Raw genomic sequence first — 26,232 nt, forward strand, 5'->3', positions numbered from 1 at the left:
GTGGGCCGTTTTGGGGTCATTTCCGCCATCGCGGACTTTGCACTTCCGCCATGGCGTGGTGCTCGTGCCCGATGGGTCGGAATGAGCCGCACTTTGCTCCATCGTGCAATGGCGGAAACGCTATTTACGCTGTGGCGGTCCGGTCAGTCACTTTCCGCCAGGGTCGTAATGAGGGCCATTGCTCATAATTGTACTCTTAATGAATATATGAAATTCTATCTCCCTTGGTATTACTCTGTCAATTGCTATATCTGTCTCTATAATTCTTCATCTTTTAAATAAATATGTGAAAAATGTTCTCTCTTCCCCCATTCTCTCCCCCTTCCCCTCTTTGTCTGACTGTATCACTCCCTGTTTGTAAAAATGGGCCTCTATCAGTGAAGACTCAAACATTATACCTACATGTGCTTGTCTTGCTCTATTGTTAGGCGTATCTCTTACTCACACCCTGCCTATGCCTATCTCATTCATACTCCCTCCCTCTGGCTTGCCCTTTCGGAGGATAACTCAGATGTCTTGGGAGGATAGCTCAGATGCAACATGCTCGCCTTGGAAGCAAGACGACATGGAGCATATCTCTCTTTTTTCTCAATCTCTCTCTTACTCTTTTGCCAACTCTCTCGTTCTCTCGCTCTTTCTCTCTCTCTCTCTCTCTCTCTCTCTCTCTTTCTCTCTCTCTCACTCTCTCTATCTCTCTCTCTCAGTTCAGTCCCTCCACCTCACCTGTTCTCTATCCAACTCTCTCTCTCCCCTCTTTCTGTCTTCCTGTAGTGACCTGTCTGACAGCATGACTCTCTGTTGGTTACAATGTACCTATGTCAGTCGAGACTCGAGGATTATAGAGGCACATGCATGTTATTTGAAGGTGCTGGTCTTACTCTATTGTTAGGCCTATCTCTAGCTCGCCTCCTGCCTATCGCCAACCTCATTCACTCGCAGTCAGTCACTATCCCAGCCTCTCCTTCCCTTTCATTTTCTCTCTCTCTACATTCTGTAGCACTCCCTTATTATACTGCTGCATCTTCATGCATTATTCCTAGCCTCACACTCCTCTCTCTCTCTCTCTCTCTCTCTCTCTCTCTCTCTCTCTCTCTCTCTTCCTCTTCCTTCCTTTATCCAACTCTCTCTCTCCTCTTCTTTCTGTCTGTAGTGACGTTTTTGACAGAATGTCTCAATGTTGGTTACAATGTAACTCTAAGGGTTATCGAACTGCATGCATGTAACCCACATGTGCTGGTCGTACTCTACTGTTAGGCCTATCTCTCACTCACATCTTGCATATCCCTAACCTGGTTCACTCGCACTCAGCGCCCCTCCCTCTACCCCCCTTTATTTTCCTCTCCCTTCCTCCCACACTCTCGAGCACTCCAATCCTCTACTGCCCCATCTTTATTCATTATTCCCATCCTCACTCCTCACACCCCTCTATCTCCTACTCTCTGTCCATCTCTCTCCAGCTCTCGATCTCTCTCTCTCTCTCTCTCTCTCTCTCTCTCTCTCTCTCTCTCGCTCTTTCCCTCTCTCTCTCTCTCTCTCTCACTATCTACCTCTCGATCTCGATCTCTCTCTCTCTCTCTCTCTCTCTCTCTCTCTCTCTCTCTCTCTCTCACTATCTACCTCTCGATTTCTCTATCCAAGTATCTCTCACCCGTGATCACCGTCTGGCTGCAGTGATGTATCTGACAGGACAGCATGTCTCTCTCTTGGTTCTATTGTACCTCTATCAGTTGAGACTTGAGGGTTATAGAGCCACATGCATGTTACCCAAAGGTGCTGGTCTTTTTCTATGGTTAGGCCTATCTCTCCCTCCCCCCCTGCCTGCCCCCACCTCCTTCACTTGCACCCACTAACCCTCCCTAACCATAACCCTGCACATGTCTCTGTCCCCAGTGGTGTGTCTCAACATATGCATCTGAGTTAGTAACAATGTACCCCTATCAGTGTATACCAGATGGTTTTATAACTATGTCTGCTACATAAAGGTGCATCTCTTAATGTACTGTTTGGCTCATCTCTAGCACTGCCTATCTCCACCTCGTTCACTCATACTTAATAATATCCCTTCCTCTCACCCTCCATCCCCCTGCCACTCTCTCAGTCTCAAAGGAGGCACAGCTCTCTTTTTAAAAAAAAAATAATCTAACTCTATAACTGCATATTTAAATACATCACACATTTCTCCAAAAATATGTATTTGAACAAAATTAATTTCTCAATGTTAGTGGGGTGACATGTCTTTGTTTTCTTTATAATCTTGGGTGTAGTTAATAGGATTCAAAACACGATGGGAACGATTTTTTACTAGGAAATTGTGTGATAAACACTGAGATATGCAGCAGTGTCCTACCACAATGAATAACAAAATAACACACTTACACTGCTGCATCTAATCTTGCTTATGTTAATACGGGCGTATCCTTTATTAATAGTCACACCTTAATTTACATAATTATTACTTGTTCAAAATGATTGTAAATTGTGTAATCGGAATAATAAACGTGTTACTAGTTCACATGATTTGCTATAACGAAAGGTAACATTTTGAATGTCATTTACTTTGCTTTGGCAAAGCACATTTTAAAAATGTTGCAACACAAGAAACGAAAGCAAATTTGACTTTGCCAAACTATGTTCACTCGTTTTTCTGGCCCTTGTTTTAGTGGGAGTACACATTTCGATGATGATATATTTTTATGAAAGTGACCAAACAATTGACAATGGGCCTCATTACCGGCACCGCCTTGATGGAAAGGGGAATTACCGCCCTATTCCAAGGTTGGTGGGGCGGTAATTCCCCCTTCCCCCATTGCCCTTCCCCATTCCCATTTTTGCCCCATAGGGCATAATGGGAATGGAAATGGGGAAGGTGCAAATTGCGGTACCGTAATTAGCTCCCTGGTCCCTCTGCGGGTTGGTTTTTAACACCTGCAAAAAGCAGGCATTAAATTCCCCAACCCGCAAAGGGACCTCGTAGTAGGGCAGTAAGGTTTTACCGGTACCGGTAAATCCTTACCGCTGTCCTTGTAATGAGGCCCAATGTATTACTATAGTACAACATACACTGAAATAGAATTGTCATTTCACACTTACTCTTGAAATAGAAACATCTCCATTAGAGATCCACAATGAACGCTTTGAGTTTTATGTACGTAGGGTGCCATTTGTGGTGTGCATGTATTGATGAGCATATGCACATAATGCACATGAAGACATCATGCACATAATGCACATGAAGACAGTTATTTTGACTTAAAAGTGCTGCATGTTAAAAGATATGACATTATAATAGCACAAACCCATTGAAAAGCACTCTGTGAATTAGGCACATGATGTCTATCTGCAGCATCGAAATAATATATAGTTTCAATGTAGGTAATAGTGTTACGTTTGTCAATACTCGTTTCAAACTAAACTTGCTTTGCTCTTGATCCCTCGTTACATCACAAAAATGTGTATGGGCCTCATTCCGAGTAGGGTGCAAAGGGATACCTGGCACCGTTAAGGACATTGGTGCCGGTAATCCCTTTGTGCCTATTCCGAGGTCCCTTAGCGGGTCCAGCTAAGGCTGCCTGGTTTTACCAGGCAGCCTTAGCGGGACCCGCAAAGGGTCCAGGGAGCAAATAACGGTACCGCAAATTCTGGTACCGTTATTTGCACCTTCCCCACTCCCATTGAGCCCTAAGGGGGCTCAAATGGCAATGGGGAATGGTATTTTCAATGGGGCCTTACCCGTCCCGCAAAAGGTCCGACTAGACCGGTAACTCTCCATTGAATGAGGGTGGACTCGGTACCGTTATTGGAGGCAGCCATGGCGCTATTAGCACCATGGTTACCTCCAATCTCGGAATGAGGCCCTATGTGTTGCAGAAGCATTGCTCCCATGGGTGGAATGTTTTCCAGCACTGGAGCAACCCATTACCAATGGATGACTAATCACTATATTATGGGATGATTGTGCCAATATTGTTTGCACATTTGCGGTATCCGTAATAAAAAACTAACATGACAGTTACAACCTTGTGACTAGTCCTGGCAAATGCAACATGTTAGCAGATGATGAATGAAGAATTTTTCTACACAAGGGAACGCCCTGTGCTTCATGAGAAAAGGTAGCCAAGTTGATTTAGATGACAGATGTTTTCCAATTATGGATTTTGATATGAACCAATGGAACTTCATTTCCGATTAAAGAACTGGGGATACAACAAGGACAAATAAATATTTCAAGTTGCAACTTTTTTTGGAAAGAATCTCAAATACAAATCGAAAAGTGCAACAATGATTCAAGTTGAAAAATCGGAATGTACAGTTGCTTAGAATATCCTTCCTGTTGCTTGGACAATCCTATTGATTGATTACCTGTCTTTTCAGTGGTTATGCATGTAAACAGTTTGAATAGCTTCGATCTACATAGTTAACATTTTCATCGTACTACAAAATATAACAATATACTAAATTCTTGAAAAGTAAAACATTGTATCTTCTTTTTGTGAGAAGTGACTAAACAGACAGCATGTGTGTACATTTACACAGTCTCTACCACATTTTGTGTTAGGAAACGTGATTGCGAAGATGCTGACAATGGAAGTTCGGTGCTGCTGTGCACTAACGTAATGAGAATGGGTACCGCATAGTGGTCTGACATGCAGATGTCACCTAGTGGGAAACGGGGTGCGATTTATTGCCCCCAGAGCATAAGGTGCTCAATCAACATGTAGGTTATCACAAGAGGAGGTTTTGGAGGCGTGCAGTTCGCATGTGTAAGTGTCTGGAGATCTAAGGTAAGCTGCATGGAAAGAAACAATGTAACCAATCGATATATATTCAAAAAACAAGTCTTATTGTTTGGTCGAATAAAACTCCTGACTGAACCTCTCCTTTAATGAAGCCCTAAATACTACCTAATTACATTACTATATAAAAATGCTCAGAGTCTATGTTATAACGTGTTATCGTGAGATGGGTTACGTGTAATATCATCACAACTACAAAACATCAGCAGAGCAATAATAGTTTTCTACCACTTTCCTCACATATTGTAGGACTGGAGATTATTTAAATAATTGCACTGCTTCTAGAATTTGTTCGAAGGTCTGTTAAGAGGAAGACAATTAACTTTGTTACCAGAAAGAAGATTTGTATTGCATCAAAATCACTTGGAACCGTAGAATGCACTGCACCTTTTAATGCGCTGTTTTTATAAAACATGCGCCAAATGATGCACGTCAATCAACTAAAACACACATCACTTCCAGAAGTAAGCATATCTAATTACATTACTCTTCAATCAATGTATTGCTTTAATATGTGAAAATTATTTATGTTGTCAAATTCTAACCAGCATTTGCCATTTTTTATACAATTAAACTAGGTGCACCCAGCATTTCAAATGCTGATCTCTCTCTCTCTCTCTCTCTCTCTCTCTCTCTCTCTCTCTCTCTCTCTCTCTCTCTCTCTTTCTCTCTCTTCCTCTCTCTCTCTCTCTCTCTCGGTATTGTCACTGCTCCCATGGGGGAGGTTGTAAAGCTCTGGGTTCCCAGTGATGACTCTGACATCTCTTGATGTTCCAGTTGTTCTTTTAATGAAGTTCCAGTACATATTTATGGTTTATCATGTCAAGTTCATCATAGCTCCAGGTAAACATGCACTGGCATCCTCCCAGGTAGGCTACATCACTCACAACTCTCAACCATCCAACAACATTCTCACCAGCAAGATTCTGTGTCACTCACTCAGCATTATACTAATTCTGCAAAGACAACATTGAAACCTAAATCACTATAGAAGCCCCTTCCAATGACGCCATGTAGGTGAAGCCGTCACCTGATAGTTCTCCTGGGGGTGGTACTCAGTGGGTGGTTCTCATGGAGAAGGACACGTTCTATGAGACCAGTGACAAATATCTTGGGAGAGCATCGTATGCACCCCATCCATCTATGTCCCTCTCACCCTACTCTGCCCTCTATAGTTCCACAACAAGGCTATGCATTTTTGTAGAGCAGGAGACCCCATCTACACAGACATGCGTTTCTGTAGAGCAGGAGACCTCATCTACACAGAACATAATGGGACAAGGAAGAGCGAAAATGTCCCAGATGGAGTGGCTTTACCTACTGACACAAAGAAGATTGGGCAAGGAAGAAAAATCCCACTGTGGAACCAACATATACAGTACAGTCAATCAGAGTCAAACTTAAGATAAAAAGAGAAGAAGGACTGTGTGCAAAGGCAGATCCTCCCCCAAGAGCTGGCTGCAGGCTCGCCACAGAGAACGGGAGGCTGACAGAGCCTCGCTGTACACGTGCAGTGTTCAAGGTTGGCCCAGCTGGAGAAATAGAGGTACGGGAGCAATTAGGAGCCAGACCCTGCAGTCGGTACAAGAGACATGATCTGAGAGGGACCAGACCTGGAAACACAATTAGCAAATTAGTACATGATGGTGCGCAGCAAGAATTATCCTGTGCCTCAAAGCCAGGGACTGTATCTCTCCAGCCTGAAATCTCACCACTGGCTACCGGTGGCTGCAAGGATCAAGTTCAAAACCCCTTGTATTGTCCCTAAGGCTTTCTAGGGCTGGGACCCACACTACATCCAACGCACTCTTCCTAAATACCGTCCTTCTTGAGCCCTTTGCTCGGCTACCTCCAACTTTCTACGGGTCAGCCACTTCTCCAGGCAGAGAGTGGAGGGTAGATCTCTCCCCTGCACAGGTGCCTCCCTCTGGAATGGCATCCATGCTTCTCTCTAACTTGAGCCAGACCACCTGAAGTTTCGGAAGCAGCTCAAAATGTTTCTTTTCTCCTCTGCTTTCTCTCTCTTCCTCCCCTGCTGACCTTCCTGACCTACCTGTCTGCTGCACTGACTGGTTGATTGTCTACCCTCAGAGAGCCTTTGGATACCAGGCTCTTTCTTGATCAGTCTCCCCTACACTGCCTCTGGGCCCACCATGCACGTGGGGGCTGTAACTGTAACCTCCATAGCAGTCCCTTGCCCCCTGGTACTTACCCAGAGCAATGCTGCCTTGTTTCCCCTTCACTCTCCTTTGCACCTCCCCCTTCTCCCCTTGTGCTTCACGTTCATGATCTGAATGACACAATGCCTAGTAAGATTGTTTGTCTTGTCCTCCATCTGTCTTCCCTCCCTTGTCTTGTCGCGCCTAGAAACACTTGTGTACAGGCACACTATAAATGCCTTATATCATACTATATCAGAAGCCCACAGCAAGCAGACGCAGTGATGAAAAGCCACCCGAGCAAGCCAGTAATGCCACAAAAGGTACCTGCTTTACTGTAGCGGTTGATAGTGATTATGGTGAATGAAGGAGGCAGTTGGGGAAAGTCAAAGAACCCCTTCTCACTTGCACCAGTACTTGGGGAAATATACACAGGGGAAATATGAGAAATAGTGCCTGGCAGGTTAGTGAACTAGGCCTTGATACAACATGGAATAATAAGAGAGGGGTCTGGGATCCGTATAAGACCGGGGAAGTCCTGCAAGTACAGTGCATCAGGGTATTGGAATTGTAATTGTTTATTTGTACAGCGCTTGTACACAAGTGAAGTGCTTCAAAGCTGGAAGGGAGCAAGGGGATAAAGTAGTCATTCAAGGAGCAAGGGGATACAGGCTGAGTAAGATTTCACATTCCTGTTGTTCATGGCCATATAGAATGTCTTTGTATTTTCCCTTGTTCCCTCCCATGCCATGAAGCACTTTGAAGCACATTGTGTATAGGCGCTATATAAATAAACTATCATACCATATCATATAGTATCTAGCCTTGAGGATTCTGAATGATCTAACAAAAAGGTAACTAGCATACTAGGCCTGACAACAAGTGACAGCAAGTGCATGAAGTGTTTCAGGCACAACCAAACTATGGAGGGGAGACAACCCTAACACCCTTAACACCAAACTGTCCTCGCTCACCCCCTACCCTACACCAACCCCTCTTGATCTCATTGCCCGGACACTACCAACCAACCTTGACCTACTATCAGCCAGTAGACCCTCTGCCTCGGTTCTGAAAGAAATATTCTCCTCTACCTGAGCAGGAGAACATTCAAGAGCCATACTAAATGACTCCCTCACCTCTGGCATCTTCCCTGAAGCCTTTAAAATTGTGCATGTCAATCCACTTCTAAAAAAGCATCCCTCGACCCCCCTCACGCATAGAATTACAAACCGATCTCAAACACCAGATTTTTCGCAAAACTCATTGACCGTACTTCTTACTACCAGCTCAACTGCTTTGTTGAATCCAACAAACTCCTCAATCCTGCACAATCTGGCTCCAGACCTTGACATGGAACAGAAACCATCCTGATCTCGATCTGGGATGATCTGAAGGTCACAGCAGACTCTGAGGGCTGCGCAGCACTGATTCTCCTTGATCTCTCTGCAGCTTTTGACACTTTTAACCATTCAATCCTCCTTGACTACCTCCACTCCCTAGGAATCTGTGCCTCGGCACTCAAATGGATTGCCTTCCCTCAGCGACAGGAATATAATCGCCTTTCGCTCCCCTTTTGTCTCATCTGCGTGCTCTGTGAACACTGGAGTACCCCAAGGCGCATGCCTCTGCTCTCCTCTTCAACCTCTATATGACCAATCTAACAGGAATCATCTGTGCGCGCAGAACCTCTCCTGTTAAAACTATGCCAACGATACCCAAATTATCCTAAAAATCCCTAAAACAAGCACCAACCAACGTCCCGACCTTGAAGCCTGTCTCCATGATTTTGACAGATGGATGACAAGTAACCACCTCCTTCTGAACACTGATAAAACTGAAATCATGATGTGCCGCAATGCTTCCTTCTCTCACAACCGCTCCTATGGCCCCCTTCCATTGTTCCCGCCCCCACTCCAATATAATCAAAAACCTTGGATGCACTATGGACTGAGGCCTAACCTTCTCCGGTCAGATCAATAATGTTTCAAAATGCTGTCACTACCACCTCAAGCTTCTAAGACACATTTTTCCTTACCTCTCCTACCCCAACAGACTTGCTGCTATGTCTATTGCTATGTCGAGACTGGACTATGCCAACTCCTTATACCTGGCACTACCGACTGTCAGGTGTATTCACCCATGTTCGAGTTGTTATGCTGCGACATTTGGTGCTGTGGGCTTAGAAAATCCAAGATGGCCGAAAAAGCCCACAGTTGCGCCAGAATCTAGGAAAACCGCGCAGTTTTGCGCACACCAAAATGGTCGCCTGACCTGCCACCCACCAGTGCGAGCATGATGGGCCAGAAGCGCCATGAGTGAAACGTAGTGCCAAAGGAAAAACAGCAGTGCCTGTTAGCTCAAAGAGCACTTTTAAATCACCTTTGTTTCTCTGAATGCAAGCTCAAAATGCATATTTCAAACATTGCAAGACAGTTAATACAGGAGATCATTGCCAGACCCTATCCAGTGCAAAGGAATATGGTGCTGTTCAAAATCCGTTTTAATTGATGTCAAAAATTGCTAAAATCATGGGCACAAAACCACCAAACAAAAATCCAACTTTTGGTTGGGTGTTCTACAGTACTCTACTGCAGAATCTACATCAATACAATGTTAGCAAGGATCATATGCCATCAAGTAAAATCCCCTTTTTGAAATGCATTAATTCATGACAGCTGCCAAAAAATGGGTGCAGAACCGGTGTTTGACACTGACCGGCGCTAGCGATCTAAACTCTGACAGGAGACCTGTATTTCAGGAGCTGAAAAGGAACCTGAGTCAGCTTGGACTTCAAAGCCTTGCTGGTCAATGAGAATTCTTCACACCTACTGTTCCCAGGCCCGATACCAGAAGGCAGTCTGATTTAATTAAAATGTCAAGAAGCCTCTGTCCATGGGAAGCTGTCACACCTCAGAACTCCACACCAGAAGGCAGGAAATCACAAGTTTCTGTTAATCAAATGAAGAGTGGCACCCTGGACTGATGCCCTGCTAGCAGGAAAAACCAGACAAAGGATGCCTTCAGCTGAATGGGGTATAGTGATTTTGGGTGTGAACTGTCAACAACAACTGCTTTGGGAGAGACAGGCCATGTGACATCTGACTCAGTTAGGGGCAGAGGCAAACCATTGTGGATTCAGAGAGCCCAGCAAATATATGTTTTATTAAATTGCTTATAAAATATTGTATCAAGCTCACAGAAATGTACGATTTGGAGATTCTTAATATGAAAAATATACCCACAATTTGAGACTAAGCTCAACTCTGTGTAATGTTCTGAGACCGAACCCCGCTATTAATAATATTACAGACACTGTGGTTATCTCAGAAAATTGAAAACTTATTGTAATGTGCCCAGATAGGGGGTGTACCTCCGGGGAAGATTTGATGCCGAACCGACCAGGGCAAAACCCACTAAAAGCGCAAAATGTTGTCGTTTCTGAACACAAGCTCACAGGAGCATGGGGCTTGAACAGAGACCTGTCTTAATTCATCTGTGATATGTATATGTATTATGAACCACGTGTGTATCTGGGAAACCTGTTTGCTATGAAAAATGTATTTTCTAAGTAAAAGCAAAGGGGTGTTTCTTCAATAGATTGTAAAAGGGTAGCATCACTCTGACTCACAACTCAGTTATCTAGTTAAAGGACAGAAAATCCCCTAACCTATCAGGATCCTTAGAGGGTTGGGCATAGAAAGTCAGCCTTCCCGCCCACTTTCAAAAGAACCACTGAAACCCAGAGAGGGACTGCTCTTTCCACTTTCTTGCGAAGCACTTTGCCGGACCACACAATATCCAGAAGGACCATATCGCGAACTTAGACTCCAGACTTCCAGAACTTTGAAGCAGAAGACCTACTACAAGCTAAAAGTATTCTCAGCTGGCCTTACAATCTTGCAAACTGGTTTTACCCGAGACTTTCAAGGGGCACATCAGAATAAAACAACCAGTCTGTGCTGTTTCTGCTTTTTTGCCAAGAACTTTGGCCAGAACCAGACCCAGACAGCAGTGCTGTATCCAGAACCGCAGACCAGACCGCTGTGCAGTGCCAAGAACTTTTGCCAGAACCAGAGATCCAGACCAGCAGAGCAGAGCTGACCCAGATAGCTGTGACTTCAGAACCACCCGCTAGAAGTCCAGTCTAAACCTGTTGACCAGATCTTGACGGCCTATTTCAAATTTATAGTGTGAGTATCCAGCCAGAACTGTGCAGAACCAATCTCTTAGTCTAAAATACTCTCATCCCATCCATTTCAACCTATTTAGAATGGCATAGAAATCGTGTGTCCATTCTGTGATTTCAAACCTGTGAAAGTGTCATTTGTCATTTAAATCTTACTTTATTTCTGAGAATCTACCTCCACTAAATCGTCTGTATCTTTTGAACCGCGATCGACGCACTCGGAAAAAGTGCCGCGAATTGCAATTTGGCTCAATTTCTCCACCTGTCAAAAATAGCTGTCTTTTGATTGCAACTTCTGAAATTCGTTTTCAATCTGATAATCATTCCTGATTAATTGCTAGTGTTGAACTGAACTAATTCAAAGTAGCTGTCACCTACCCCGAATCTCCTATAGGGAATAAACATAATTTTTAGCATATTTTTCACTTCATTGCAAATCACATTTAAAAGTATTTCTGCCTATTTTAAAGCATACCGGTTGCTCTAAGCTTGCTAGGGGGGTACTGGAATTTGTACTGCATTTGAGTGTATTCCTGAAAACTGTGTGCTCTCCTTCCATCTCCTTATATTGCATAAGGGGGGACTGAATTGTCAAAAGAAAAAGTGATCATACTATCTCTTGTTGAAACCATATCAGTTTATTTCTGTGCTGCATTCTTTCCATCATTGCTTTTCCTTGAAACCATAAAAGTATTCTCTGCTACCTTATCCTTTCTATACTAACTCCTCACTGATTGAAAAGAGTGTGCAATTGTAACACTACCCATTGTTGATCAACATTATATTCATAAGTGTGCTATCAAATATTAATGTATTCATAAAAGTGTAATATATATATATATATATATTGTTTAATTTTTTCTAATAAATCTTTTAATTTGCAAAACAAACGTACTTCTTGGCTCAGTGAGGTCAGGGGGATTCAAAGTGAGGGGCGTTATACAAGGGTTTATCATCCAGATCTATGAACTTGTCATAAAAATATATAAATAAGGGCTTCCCTTGGGCATCCCAGACTAGGCATTGACTTAGTTGGAGTGCTGAATTGAAGTCACTTAACACGGCATAAATGAACTCCAAAGAGCCCAAAACACTGTTGCTGAACCCCTCCTCGCCCAGGATCACAGAGACCACATCTCACCTGCTCTCTGCACACTCCACTGGCTCCCAGTCGGACAAAGGGCCACCTTCAAGACCCGATGCATTACCCACCGAGCAGTGCACAAGACCGGCCCAACGTGCCTAAAAGAGAAAATAAAACCCTACCTCCCATCTCACACCCTATGATCAAGCACTGCTCTCTTCCTAGTCATTCCAACCCCTAATTCTGTCAAGATTGGAGGATCTGCCTTGTCAACCATGACCACAATTCTGTGGAACTCACTCCCCCCACATATTCAACATACCAAAGATTACATGGCCTTCCGCAAAGCTCTAAAAACCTGGAACTTCCCGTAAATGCCAATTAAGACCATCTAAGTCTGCTGAAACCTTGCAACTTGTTGACAAAGTTCAAGAGATCCCGAACAATGACGCCTCTCAATGTGACTATTAAGTCACTAATAATTTTACTCTGAATGCAGCAATATCATCATGCTCACTCTCTACTCTACACCAACACACAATTAGAGCTCAGCTACACCCTTAATCAGTTTCAGCCTAGCTGCTCACAGGCCTAATGCAGCCAGAAACCAGTCTTGGTGAACAAGCTCCAGACTGCACACATTCAACTGATATCAAATACCACCACACCTAAAGCTCGGATGCAGCGACCATCTGACAATCGAATCAGCTCCGCACATAATCGGTGCACCCTAGCACCCTACGACACACTACAATCTCGACTGACCGGGACTACGGCCCTCGAGGGCTTTCAACCTACCAGTGCTTTGAGGTCACAGCAATGATATATAGAGTGCTATATAAATGCCAAATAACATAACATAACATAACATAACATAACATAACATAATACGCTTGTTCGCAGTAAGCATCATGGTGCTGAAGGGCATCAGGGGCGAGAGGATTTAAAACAGGTACATTTTCAGCAGCTGGCAAAAACTGAAATGGTCTTAATCTTGGCCGCCGAGAAAGCGCACCCACCTACACAGGCATGGCAAACCGAGAGATAATCAGCAGTCAGGCTTTTTCTGATCTTAGTTAGCGGCCCGGTAGGTAGTGTTGAAACCTCTGGCGAAATTCCGGTCCCACACCATAGAAGGCACGCTGGATAATACTGAGGGATTTAACCATAATCCTCTTCTGAATCGGTAGCCAGAGAAGTGACTGCAAAACTGGGGATATGTGCATACCATAAGTAGTGTTAGTGGCCACACATGCTGCTGAATTCTGTAGCAGCTGGAGCCAATGGATGATATATGCTGGCTGGGCCAAAAACCATGAGTTGCAATAGTCGAGCTTCCTTAGTACTAGTGAGGACACTACCAAGGGCCGGAGATTTGCCGGATGAAAGGGCAAAACCTTCTTCAGTACTCTGAGATGGAAGTATCCAGATTTGCATATCAAGCTGATTTGAGCTGTTGGAGACAGAGACTCAGCAAATAGGAACCCCAGGTTCCTAACTACAGGAACAGGTGTAGGGCAGAGCCAAGCTCAGAGGGCCAGAAGCAGTAGACCAGAGTGATAGAGGGGAGAAAATTGAAGAAGAGAGACACTGCAGGGAGGTGGAAGGGCCCACCACCAAAACCTCTGTTTTGTCACCGTTGAGCTTAAGCCAGTTGCTCCCCATCCAGTCACTCATCGTCACTAGGCGCACCCTTAGCTGAGATGCTGTGTCCGGCTTGGCTAGATGATTTGGGTGTCATCAGCATAGGAGTATGACCGGAAGCTGTGCAAATGGACGAGGAGCAAAAGTGGCCGTATATAGACATTAAAAAGAGCGGGGGACAAGGCAGAGCCCTGGGGCATGCCACAAGAAAGTTTATGACCAGAGGAGAGAAAGGACCCCAAGGACAGAACCTGGGACCTATCTGTCAGAAATAAGGAGAACCAGGCAAGCACTTGGCCAGTAAGGCCAGCCTGGGTGAGAAGGAGCTGCAGAGAGGGATGATCCACAGTATTGAATGCTGTTGAGAGGTCCAACAAAATTAAATCCCCCATACCCACTTGTTCAACCAGTCTGGTCAGGTCATCCATAACAGAGACCAGTGCACTTTCGTATGCTGGCCTGGACGAAATCCTGATTGAAATGGAAAAGCAGGCGTTAAGAACGAGGGCGCAAAGGGAACTCGGAATGTGGCGGTAAGGGATTACCGGCACTGGTCTCGTTAACGGTGACCGGTATCCCTTACCGCCATACTCGGAATGAGGCCCATTGACCTTAAAAACTATTTTTTTAATCTCAGTACCATTACACCGAGATTCACAAGATTTAACCAGCTTTATGTACCGCAACCAGAAATGGAATTCACTAGATTATCCCAAGGGTACTGTGAGTCACCATCCATCTTTAATAGAGTGATACCGATTTGGGGAACATTCAGACAGAAATCATTCTCTTGCAGTATGTAGATGATATCCTCATCTGCAGCCAAACAGAGGAAGAGCGCAGAAAATACTCAGTACACATGCTCACAGTACTAGCAGAAAAAGGGTACACGGTAGACAAGGCCAAATTCCAGTACTGTCCAAAGGAAGTGCTGTATATTGGACAGTTGATTTGCAAAAACAACAGGCACATTGCCCCAAAGAGAGCTCAGACAATCATTAACACTCCACAACCTAAAACAGTGAGAGAACTGAAGCAGTTCCTCTACTTTTACAACTATTGCAGAGCATGGGTTTTCGATTACAGTACCTACACATGTCCACTTCTTACCGCTCTGAAGGAAGCACAGAGAGAGGCAAAGCCACTAGTGTGGACAAGAGAAATGACTGAGACATTCAACGAGCTGAAAGAGGCAATAAACTCAGTTCCAGTGTTAGGGACCCCAGATTACAAAAAGGAATTCTTCCTGTTTTCACACGCCGATGGTGTAGTCATGAAAGCAGTACTGACCCAAAAACAACTATGGGCTATGAGCCAATTGCTTATTACAGTGGACAACTTGACCCAATAATGAGAGGCCATTATCATGCGAACAATCATTGGCTGCTGCAGCATTCACGGTGGAAAGGGCCTCAACAATAACAATGGGGTGCACAACCACCCTTTACGTAGAACATGCCCTCTTTGTGATACTGCATAAGCCAGAAAGCATGTTGATAACCCAGCGAGCATCTGTTATGAGATAATACTATCAAAAGCTGAGCTGAGGATAGTAAGATGCAAAAATGTAAACCCAGCAGTATTTATGGCAGATGTCTACCAGCCAGGTGAGTGGGCTCATGATTGTACCAAGATCATAGAATTCTTCACTGAGTCACGCAAGGCAGAGGAAGATGCACTTGAGCGGGGAGAGGTACTGTACATTGATGGGTCTTCAACTATTGATCAAAGTGAGGGGATCAGGAGAACTGGAGCTGCTTTAGTGAGATTAAAGCAAGATTGGACAAGCAAGGTAGTAGTGAGTGTGAGATTACCTCCTCATTATTCAGCACAAGCAGCAGAGTTGGTGGCACTAATATTAGCCCTGCAAAACAGTGTAAGAAAGAGCATGACAATATATTCAGACAGCACCTACGTCACCTCAACAGTGCATTCGGGATGGCCAGGTGGCTCAGGAGAGGGTTCAGGAGAGCAGATGGAACTCCAGTACAGCATGCCTTGTTGTTAGGAGAACTGATCGAAGTAATAACATACTCACAGGAGCTAGCATTAGTGAAGTGTCAAGCACACGCTAATGGGGAAGATGTAATCTCAAGGGAAATTAAGCAGCAGACTATGAGGCAAAATGTGCATCATACTTCAGAGAAATGTGTGACTTGAAGGAAAAGCAAAAGGAAAGGGGGGTTGAGACAGATGTTGTTGAAGGAAGGCTAACATTACCTACCAGAAACTCAGATAATGGAACTGCAGATAACTGCACTAAAAGAGGAGAATGAACTCTGGGCAAAGAGAGGGTGTACAATATCCCCTACAGATGGCCGATGGCAACAAGACAACACAGGGAAAGTGGTCATGCCACTTGCATTACTGAAAACAGCATTAACACAGTTGCATGACCCCACACACACAGGGAAAAAGATAATTGCAGCATGCATTGGAGAATTCTCGTTCTGTCCCAATCTAAATGAACATGTAGCTAACTTCATTAGTAATTGACATGCCAGCAGTATACCGCTGGGCACACCCTAAGAGTTGTGAAGGGAGCCATACCTAGACCAGAAGACCCATTCCTGCACCACCATGTTGACCACCTGGACATGACCCAAGTATGTCAGGGATACCGCTACATGATAGTGGTTTTCTGTCCTTTCTTGAGATGGATAGAGGCTGGACCATGCTCCCATGCCGACGCCCTCCAAGCTGCAATATTTCTGGTCCGGGAAGTATTCCCACGATGGGGTTTTTTTGAGGTCCTGTGGTCTGGTAATGGCCCTTACTTTGCCAATTAAATGTTCCAACACATAACCACTCAGCTAGGAATAAAACACAAATTTGCATGTGCGTGCAGCCCTCAAGGAAATGTGATGTGTGAACGCCTCAACGGCATCTTGAAGGGGCGCATAGCAAAGACTCAGCAAAGCACCAAAAAGAACTGGCTCCACTGATTGCCCTTGTCATTATTCGAGTTGTGCAATAAACCAGGTTCTGACCACCATTTAATGCCCCACGAGGTGGTGGCAGGAGGACAAATGCACCTCCCATTGGCTCCTCCCATTAGGGCCTTGATGGATTGTGAGAATGTGGCTGAAGTACTTGGTCAGGAAATGTATGAATATATAACTTCACTTGTGTCTAGCGTTTCTTTTATCTCTTGCCAGATATAGCGGACGCAGGGCAAGCAAGAAGGCAACCTATAAGAAGATACTAACGACCAAGAACAGGAACAACACAAAGAACCACCTGTGCAAATTGATGACCTTCTCCTCCTCCTCAAAAATGTTATCCGGCACTGGAATGCGCCCCGTTTCACTGGTTCTCACGTTGTTGAGGCGGTAACAGACTGTGCAGTCAAACTGCAAGACAAATTGGTTTGGAAGCACATCCAGGACATCAAGCCCTACATTGCACCAGCCCACCCCAAAGTGCAACTGCAGAGAGCAACAGGGCCAACGCTGCATAAACTAATTATTACGAGAAAGCACAATTGCCTCAAACACCCCTGAACTAGACAATACTGGCCATCCTATTGGCAGACGCTCCCCAGCCCTGAAATTCACACAGCAACATTGGTACAAATTGACCAATGAAGAACACTGCCCCTTGTCCCAATTGATTCCTGAAATATCCCCTTGCCTAAACAAGCTCCTCTGACAATAAACAATTCGGACAAGTGTACATTGGCAGCAGTAACAATATTTGGCACACATTTTCTCGTACACACAGGTCATACAACCGCCTATAGCAGGAACATTGTCTTAGCATTTCTCTTTCCTCACACATGCAGGCTGCTGCAACTGTGATATAAATGTTAGAGAGGATTGTCTGATGTTGCCTCCTATTGAAGCCTTTTCCAACCAGTTTGTCCATGCTATGAGGCACCCCCAACACTTTAGACCACGATCCCCTGAGATTTTCTTCCTGGCATTCATAGAGTATTTGGCCCAAGCATACCCACAACTTGAGAACAGTGCATACCATGTCCTGCCCACGTTACGAAACTCATCTATACACAAAATTTGGGAGGAGATATTTGCATGGGCTCTTAGTGATTATTTAGTTCGAAGAGCTTGAAATTACTCACAAATACAGAGGCAGACAACTTTATCATCTCATCAGCTGCTCAAAAGCGGCGTAAGTAATTATGGTAAATGTAATAAATACTGTTTGGTTACTGCTATCCACTGGGCTCTTAGCCGCTGCCCTCTGGCAGCTATATCCTGCTTTGCATGTCTCTGCTGTATCCCTCACTAATCCTTCCCCAATTGTAGCGGAGAGGACTACTGTGTCAGGTGGTACAGGAGACACTGCTGATAAGGTAAGGAGAGGTAAGCATAGTGTTAGCACTGACATTAAGGGATCTGACACGTATCTCACAGACACAGCACATGTAACGAACAACATGTGGTACATGATCATGTCTAAAATTGGTAGGGATACATCTGGGGAGAGCATTGCTCCATACATTTTTTTACATTTTGCATTTATTTACAGCGCACAATACCCGTAGGTATCTAGGCGCTAGTTTCATTGTGGAAGGGTAGGTTATTTATAACACACTTCTATTTATTTATTTTCCCAAGCGCGGTTCTGAGATTCGAACCTGTGTTTGCTCAGCGTGGTCTTGCTTTCAAGACCCGTGCGTTGCCAAAGAGCTATCCTCCCGTCCCGTCCTATGGCTTGAGTACTTCCAGAACCTTCGTAGCAACAGAAATACCGCAGCAACAGCACAATGCCTGATGATGTATTTTGCAATGTTCCAAACACAAGGAAGATTCCAATGGAGAACAGCCACCTTAAGGTAGTTGTCCAAGGCGACGTTTCCATACAAGGACAATTATATTAAGACCTTACCTATGATGTACAATTACTGGCAACTCAGTTAGGGGTTGCAGTACATAACAGAAGGACCTGAGAAAGGGGAAACAAAGATGATCACATTGCAATACATGCCATGCAAGTGGAGAGCAAGAGAAATAGGAGGAGATCCAGGGTGCCGGGAAAGGCCCCAGATATTGATCTATGGACAAGTATACACAGATGATGGCTGGGTAGACAGAGTGGTGGGAAGCAAAGCAATAACATTGGCAAAGGCAGCAGTGAATAAAGTGCAAGAAGAAAATGACAAGTGCCTCAGGGAGTGGGACAAAGGTGCACAATTAGTGACATGGGTAGACAACAAAGCTGGACCTATGCCAATAATACCTCTTACTGCACAAGCACTGTGTTATCAACACAACGGTGAAGAAGAAGTAGGAGAAAATGTCAGATGCAAGAGAATAGAAACAATACCGGAAATGGGAGCAGGAACAGTTGCACTGATGGACCACTATTGGGCATGAGGGTCTAACGCATATGAAAAGCTTCCACCAAGCTGGGGAGGTATATACTCCCTAGCACACGTGAACATGCCTTCTTTGGTGGTACCAAGAAAAGACATCAAGCTTGATGAGTTCCCAAAAAATGCAAGGAAGAAACGATCATTGGATATTGAAACCACTGTCCAACCGGACAACATTGACCAGCACAAGACACTCAGCAGGGTGAAGAGAGAGGGAAATTACTTATGGGGAAGATCAGCAACAGCACTGGATGAAGGACTGGTGTCTCACATATTGTTCAGCAGCACACAAATGTTCGTTGCATCCCTACTACCCGAAGTACAGACATATACAAATGACAAATGGTTGAAGTTCACCCGCTGGGAGTTGATGGTAACCATAAAGTCAACAGTAAACAGGTTTAACGCAATAAAAGAAGAGCTCAAACAGATGAGGTTGGTGGCGCTTCAGAATAAATATGTTCTGGACTGCCTCACAGCTATGGAAGGAGGAATTTGTGCAAAAACAGGGATTTCCTGTTGCACATTCATACCTACTATACATTAAGAGGAGATCCCAAAACCCATTCTTATATTTCTCCTCCTCAGAGAGACCAGCTACACTTGGAAATTCAGTTGCTCCTTTTTATAGCGAACTATAACCTCAAAAGAAGAAGACTCTCATTACTCTAATATTGTTAACAACTACTCCTGAAGAAAGTCCCATCAACACCTAGAGGACTGAAACATGTCGAGTTTACAGTCCAGGAATTATCCTAGACTGGTGATAAAAAATAATTAGAGATTGTGATTGATCTAATACCCCGACCTAATAGGACCTTTTCCTATAGGGTGTTTTACATATTAATGAATGTGTTTGAAAAAATCCTTTTAGAAACAATTTTTTGTTACTATTTTTGATTGTATCTTTAGAGTATTATGATGAATGTGTTTAACATAAAAAAATTATGAAGTTCTTATTCAGTAATTATTAAAAATAAATATAATTTGTAAAGAAAGTATGACATATTTTTGAAAGAGAGTACCTGTTGACAATTACCACAGTCCTACCTCCCTTTGTATCTAAAGCACATTCATACCTGCCAAAGATGAAGATAACGGAACACTCGCAGGTGCAGTAGCCCAGTTGGTCCAGATGCACACAAAGATGGAAGAAGAATCGAAGGGAACGGCAAAGGACAAGAGCTGGTTTGCATCATGGAGGCCCTCCTGGCTGGCTAACGGCTTGAAGGTGATAGTTAGGGGACTGGTACTGGAGCAGCATCTCTATGTAGAATAAAGGTATGTATTGGAAGGTGCCAGAAAACGGCAGAAGAGGTAGTTGGAATGCAAATTACTAATGGAACTAGAAAATGGAGGAGCGATGGATGACATTATGAAGGAGCAAGAGAGGCTAAGACAGAAGATAGCAAAATCTGGCATATTCCCACCTGGAATGGAGGAAGGAAACCCATGCAACCCAAAGAAGTGCGTAGGGAAGTGGGTATACTGCAAACCCAAAGCTGGGTGCGTCTACATGTACTGGTCAATCGAAGGTCACGTCAACTACTATTGCAGAAATAATGAAGGTATGGCGTTTGATAGAAGACAGAAGAGGTTGTGATGGTGTGGTCGACAAGTCGACCAGAGGGGGGACTGAAAAGGGAAGGTCAGAATACGCCTCCCATCCCAGAAGACCCTCCAACCGGAAGAAGCACAAAGACAATATGGCTGCCGATCGTATGAACTCTCACCATTTCCCACTGCTCCCCCACTGGATAATTACCACGAGAGATACCCTCTTAGCAGGCCCTTCAAAGCTGCCACAGAATGAACTCTACCCAGAGTGGATGAAGATGCTGCATAGGAGGGGGCTGGAGATAGCTACATGGATAGAATTGACTTAAGCATTGAGAAGTCGCTAGAGGCATCATGACGACATAGCTACCGCATACATGAAGCACATATGACATCCGCACATTCGGGACACTCACACACCCAAATACACGAAGAACACATGTGTACAGCTCTATGAGTAAGAGGACCGTGACATATACATACTGTCTGCACGTTTATTATTTTGCCATTAGGCTTGCTACCGCAAAGCATGAACGCAAGAAGCAAGGAGGGAGTGTGTAAATGCTTGCAGAAGAGTATATCAAATACAAGAATATGAAGACTATCCAACAGTATCCAAGAAATCAATCCAACCAAGCTACAATAAATCAATTAGGACAAGGAGGAGGAGGGGCAGGAGGGGCAGGGGCACCAATACAAATAACAGCTTCAATAAGCGGAGGCGTCAAAACGAGATCCAAAAACCAAAAACCACACAAGAAAACATATTGATCAATCTATCAAAATTTAAACCATCAACAGATCTCTTGAAAATACTGAACGAAGGCCTAACCTTCTGCCCACCTTCCAATTCAGACTATTTCTCACTAAATGTTGAGCTATATAGATTCTGCAGAAAGCTAACATTGAAAAAAACATTTCTCTCAAATTGAAACATAACAAAAGAAAAAACTAAATACTGAAAAGCCATCTGAACTATCAATTTCACATATGTAAAAAACGGCTACACTATTCAATCTAGCAGAAGAGGAAGATCCCTACACAGTGGAAAAAATAAAAGAAGAAATGAGCATTGAAATAGATATAAGCGAAGAAACCACACTGAGACCACGATCAACATTTATACCAGCACTAGCACAAGAAAATGTAACAGATATATTTCACAAAGCAACCATCAATGAATTGAGATCACAATACTTTGTAGGCAGACTACGAAACAAAAGGCAGAATCTAATGTGGCAAAAGGAAGAAAACTGCAATAGACCAGCTAAGAAATAACTCAGAAATAACAATTAAAAAAGCAGACAAGGGAGGAAATATAGTACTAATGAATACCACAGATTACATAACAGCAGCGGAAGAACACCTGAATCAAGATCAGTGCTATGAAAAACTTAAAACAAACCCGATAGAAGAACTAATATCGGAATGGAAACTAATGATAAAAAATTGGACAGAGCAAAACCTACTAACAGAAATGGAGAACGATTTTCTTACCAACAATTTCCCTATATTGGGTACTATATACTTTATGCCCAAAATACATAGGCCATATACACATTTTCCATCTTTTAGACCCATAATCAATGGCATAGGCTCAATAACAGAGCCAATATCAAAATACATTGATACCCACTTACAGCCCCTGGTACTTGGTCTCACTTCATTTATAAGAGATACCAAACATGTTATTCAGCAAATTGAAGAAATCAACTGGGAAGAAAGCTATCTATTGGTCACATTGGATGTTTCTTCTCTATAAACAAGCATACCACATGACAAAGGACTAGATACTATCAACTATTTTTTGAAAACAAGATAAGTCTCATACTACAAAAAAATGAAATGCTTCTTGAAATGCTTCACTTCACACTGAATAACAACATCTTTATGTTCAACAATCAAGTCTACAGACAGAAACAGGGGACGGCCATGGGAGCGTAATCCGCAACCCTCTATTCCAACCTTTACGTGGGCCATTTCGAATTAAAACACACCTGGTCCCATGAAGCTTTTACCAAATGCAACAACATAATATATTAGGGCCGGTACATAGATGATATTCTTTTAATCTGGAATAGAAATGTGAAACTCTAAAAGAATATGTCAACTACCTCAACACTAATCAATACAATTTGAAATTCACAACCAACCAAAGTAAAAATCAAATACAATGTTTAGACCTTGAAATATACATCCAAAATGGAAGAATCCTAACCACATTGTATGTCAAACCTACTGCTGGTAATACTATACTGTATGCAAAAAGCCATCACCCGCAACATATCATCAGAAATATACCGTATGGCGAAATACTAAGAATAAAAAGAAACTGTACTGACGCACAAGAATATGAAAAACTTGCAAAAAAGGCAATGGAAAAATTCTGAGAAAGAGGATATAAGCCAAAATATCTGAAAAAATCCTATGATAAAACAAAGGCAAAATCACGAACAGAACTGCTAGCAAACAAACAGGTGAAAACAACTGAAAACGAACAACAACAACTTTGATTCATAACTCAGTACAGCACTAATGCCAAGCAAATTCAAAAGATACTCCAAAAGAATTGGCATATCCTCAAACTGGACAAAGACATAGCACGACATGTTGAAGATGAAGTCCATATTAGTTTCAAAAAAACAAAAAGTCTAAAGGATACATTAAGCCATTCTCATTTTACACTCAAGAGAGAGGAAGAAGGACTAACACAATTATGGAACAGAACACCCCTCAAGGGTAACTACAAATGTGGAACATGTATTAGCTGTGCCTTTTCAAAAATGGGGAAAAAAATCTATTTGGAACTGAATATACAATTAAAATCTTCATCAATTGCAACACAAAAACAGTTGTCTATGGAATTTTTTGTATATGCAAAAATCATTACGTGGGAAGTACAATGAGAAAACTCAAAACAAGAATACAGAAACATTTAAGAGCAATAAAAAATAAGGACATGAGATACCCATTGGGATAGCACCATTTAACAGAACATACAAATGAACCGACAAAAGAAATAAAGTTCGTTGGAATCGAAAAAAATAACTAATCCAAAGAGAGGAGGAAATGTGGAGAAAATCCTCAGATCCAGAGAAGCATACTGGATCTGCAATTTGGACAGCTGCCATACGGGCCTAAACACGGACACAGAACTAATCCACCTTCTTTGATTGTTCAGCCTGAGAGGACATTCAAACTCCAACCACCAAATGTTTATGCAAATCATTACAGTGTATTAGCCAGCTAAAAATAAAAGCCAACTGATTTCGCAAGCACTTACTATGAGAGAAAACACCTATATACTATTTAGCAATCAACACAACTTAGAGATGGGGCAATACATACATAGCAATAATTTAATAGGGATACACAACATGTTCCCCACTGATATAGGCATTCATAATTTAAAATAATTAGTCATAATTGGCAACAAATTAAACGAAAGTCAATACATTAATCAAATTATAAGTATAGACAAAACCGAATGTAACCATTACTATCATTATAAAAATTAATGGGTAAAACCTTAATAAACAAAACAAATTGGTCCCAATCCAAGATGGAGGAATTGAGGTCGCATGGCAATTACCGTCACGTGACCGCACCTCCAACCAAATATTTTATATGGCAACACACAGAGCCGAACGCAAGCTATACGCACGACAATTTATCAATCCATTATTATTTCAGATAAAACCAAACGTAACTATTACCACCATCCTTCCAAAAAAAGAATGGGTAAAACCTCCACTAATGAAATGAATCGGCCCAATTGAAGATGGAGGAATAGCGGTCACGTGACAACTACAGTCACGTGACTCCGATTCTCCAGCAATCGCTTAATACGGCAAACAGCAGTGTCGAACGTAGGTTATCAGGCCGGCAGATCCCGTACCCCAAAGGCTCTACATTATGAAGCAGATCAGCACCGGTTCTGCAAATATAAAAGCTAAGCCCAACTAGAGGCATTCACAAAAACTTAAAACCACAATATTTAGAACCCAAATGTTAGTCACAAAATGATTGTTAAAACCAAAAGGGATCACAATATCATAGCGCTTTCTTTCCGCTCTGTTTCATTTTTTACAGTGTTTTTCAAATGAAAAAACCATAGAGAAAGCTGGGGAAAAGTACAAAATGCTTTAAAAAGCAATTCTTCAAAAAATATTCTGGTCACAGAACAACACAAAAGTGAGTGCTTTTTTACCATACCATACACCTAATGAATGAATTACGCTAGGAGTTATGTGCAAAAACGATTTGTTATGTCACACAACATCTTAAAATTAGAAGGCATTTAGAGCACTATTCTGCTCAAATCAAACGCACTGCTTACAAGAAAAACGTTTCAGAAAAGTATAAAGTAAGTGCCTGCAATACTAGTAAGCAATGCAACAATAACTGTTAACCTTTCTTTATTTTCAGATTTAATTGGACACTTTGTAAGCCAAAAGCAGGCTTTTTTGTTCTTGTTTGAGCCACTAAAAGGCTCTTTATTCCCGCCTGATGAAATGTCTGAATACTATAGACAGTGAAACACGTGTCGAGGGCATCTAAAAAAGGGCATATGACAACACTGAAAATTCATTAAAAAACCATGAACAAATAATACTATTTGGATTCCTCTTTTCAGTTATTGTCAACAAATCACTGTGCTGAGGGCGCAATTAGACAGGTTTTCGTCTTTTCACATGGAAAAAGACCATTTACCGAATACAGTATATAGTCTGATCAGCCTCAGACATAAGAAAACCAACTTGCAGCCCAGCAAACTACCACTTACCGGGAAAAAAATTGAAATTCAGAACAACAAGCCTCGCCGAAAAGAGTTGCTTTAAGGCTGAAAGAAGGACCACTTGGACCTGAACCCATAAATGCTTGCAGATGCTTACATGAAAAAAAACATGGTATGGCAGGAGCACTCGAGGGACCTGTCAGCCATGATGCACTAACCTATTGGTTCTATAGAGGACACACACAGCAAAAGCCAGACCATGGTTTAGGAAAATCTAGTAAGCCATGATCATCTTAGAGAAAGCGAAAGCCACACAGAATGCGGTGCAAGCAGAACCACTGTGGCAGGAACAAAGCCACTGCTGAGGTCTTAATGTTGCAAATGACATTCCGCACCCTGAACCGAAGTAACACCGGCATCAGGAGAGGCACGCTCTCCGACAAATACAGAATAATGCAGAGCTCCTGTGCTCACAAACGTAGTCTCCAAGCACGTGATCCGGTCGAGCTGATGAGGAGCCAAGATTTGGTGACTGAGAAGAGCAATTTGTCCCATGGGCCAGACAATGATCGCAACAAATTTGTTGGACTCAAGCTACAGTTCTGCATTGGGAAATGGAGCGCTCTCATGGTAGTAATGGTCCACACACAGCTATGGCACTGACACATAGTTGCACCTCACAAACACAGAACATGCACCATGAACAGGTGTCTAAATGGCTGGGAACTGAGTT

The sequence above is a fragment of the Ambystoma mexicanum genome, chromosome 4q (assembly GCF_040938575.1).
Source record: "Ambystoma mexicanum isolate Mex_15411 chromosome 4q, UKY_AmexF1_1, whole genome shotgun sequence".
Lineage (NCBI taxonomy): Eukaryota > Metazoa > Chordata > Amphibia > Caudata > Ambystomatidae > Ambystoma > Ambystoma mexicanum.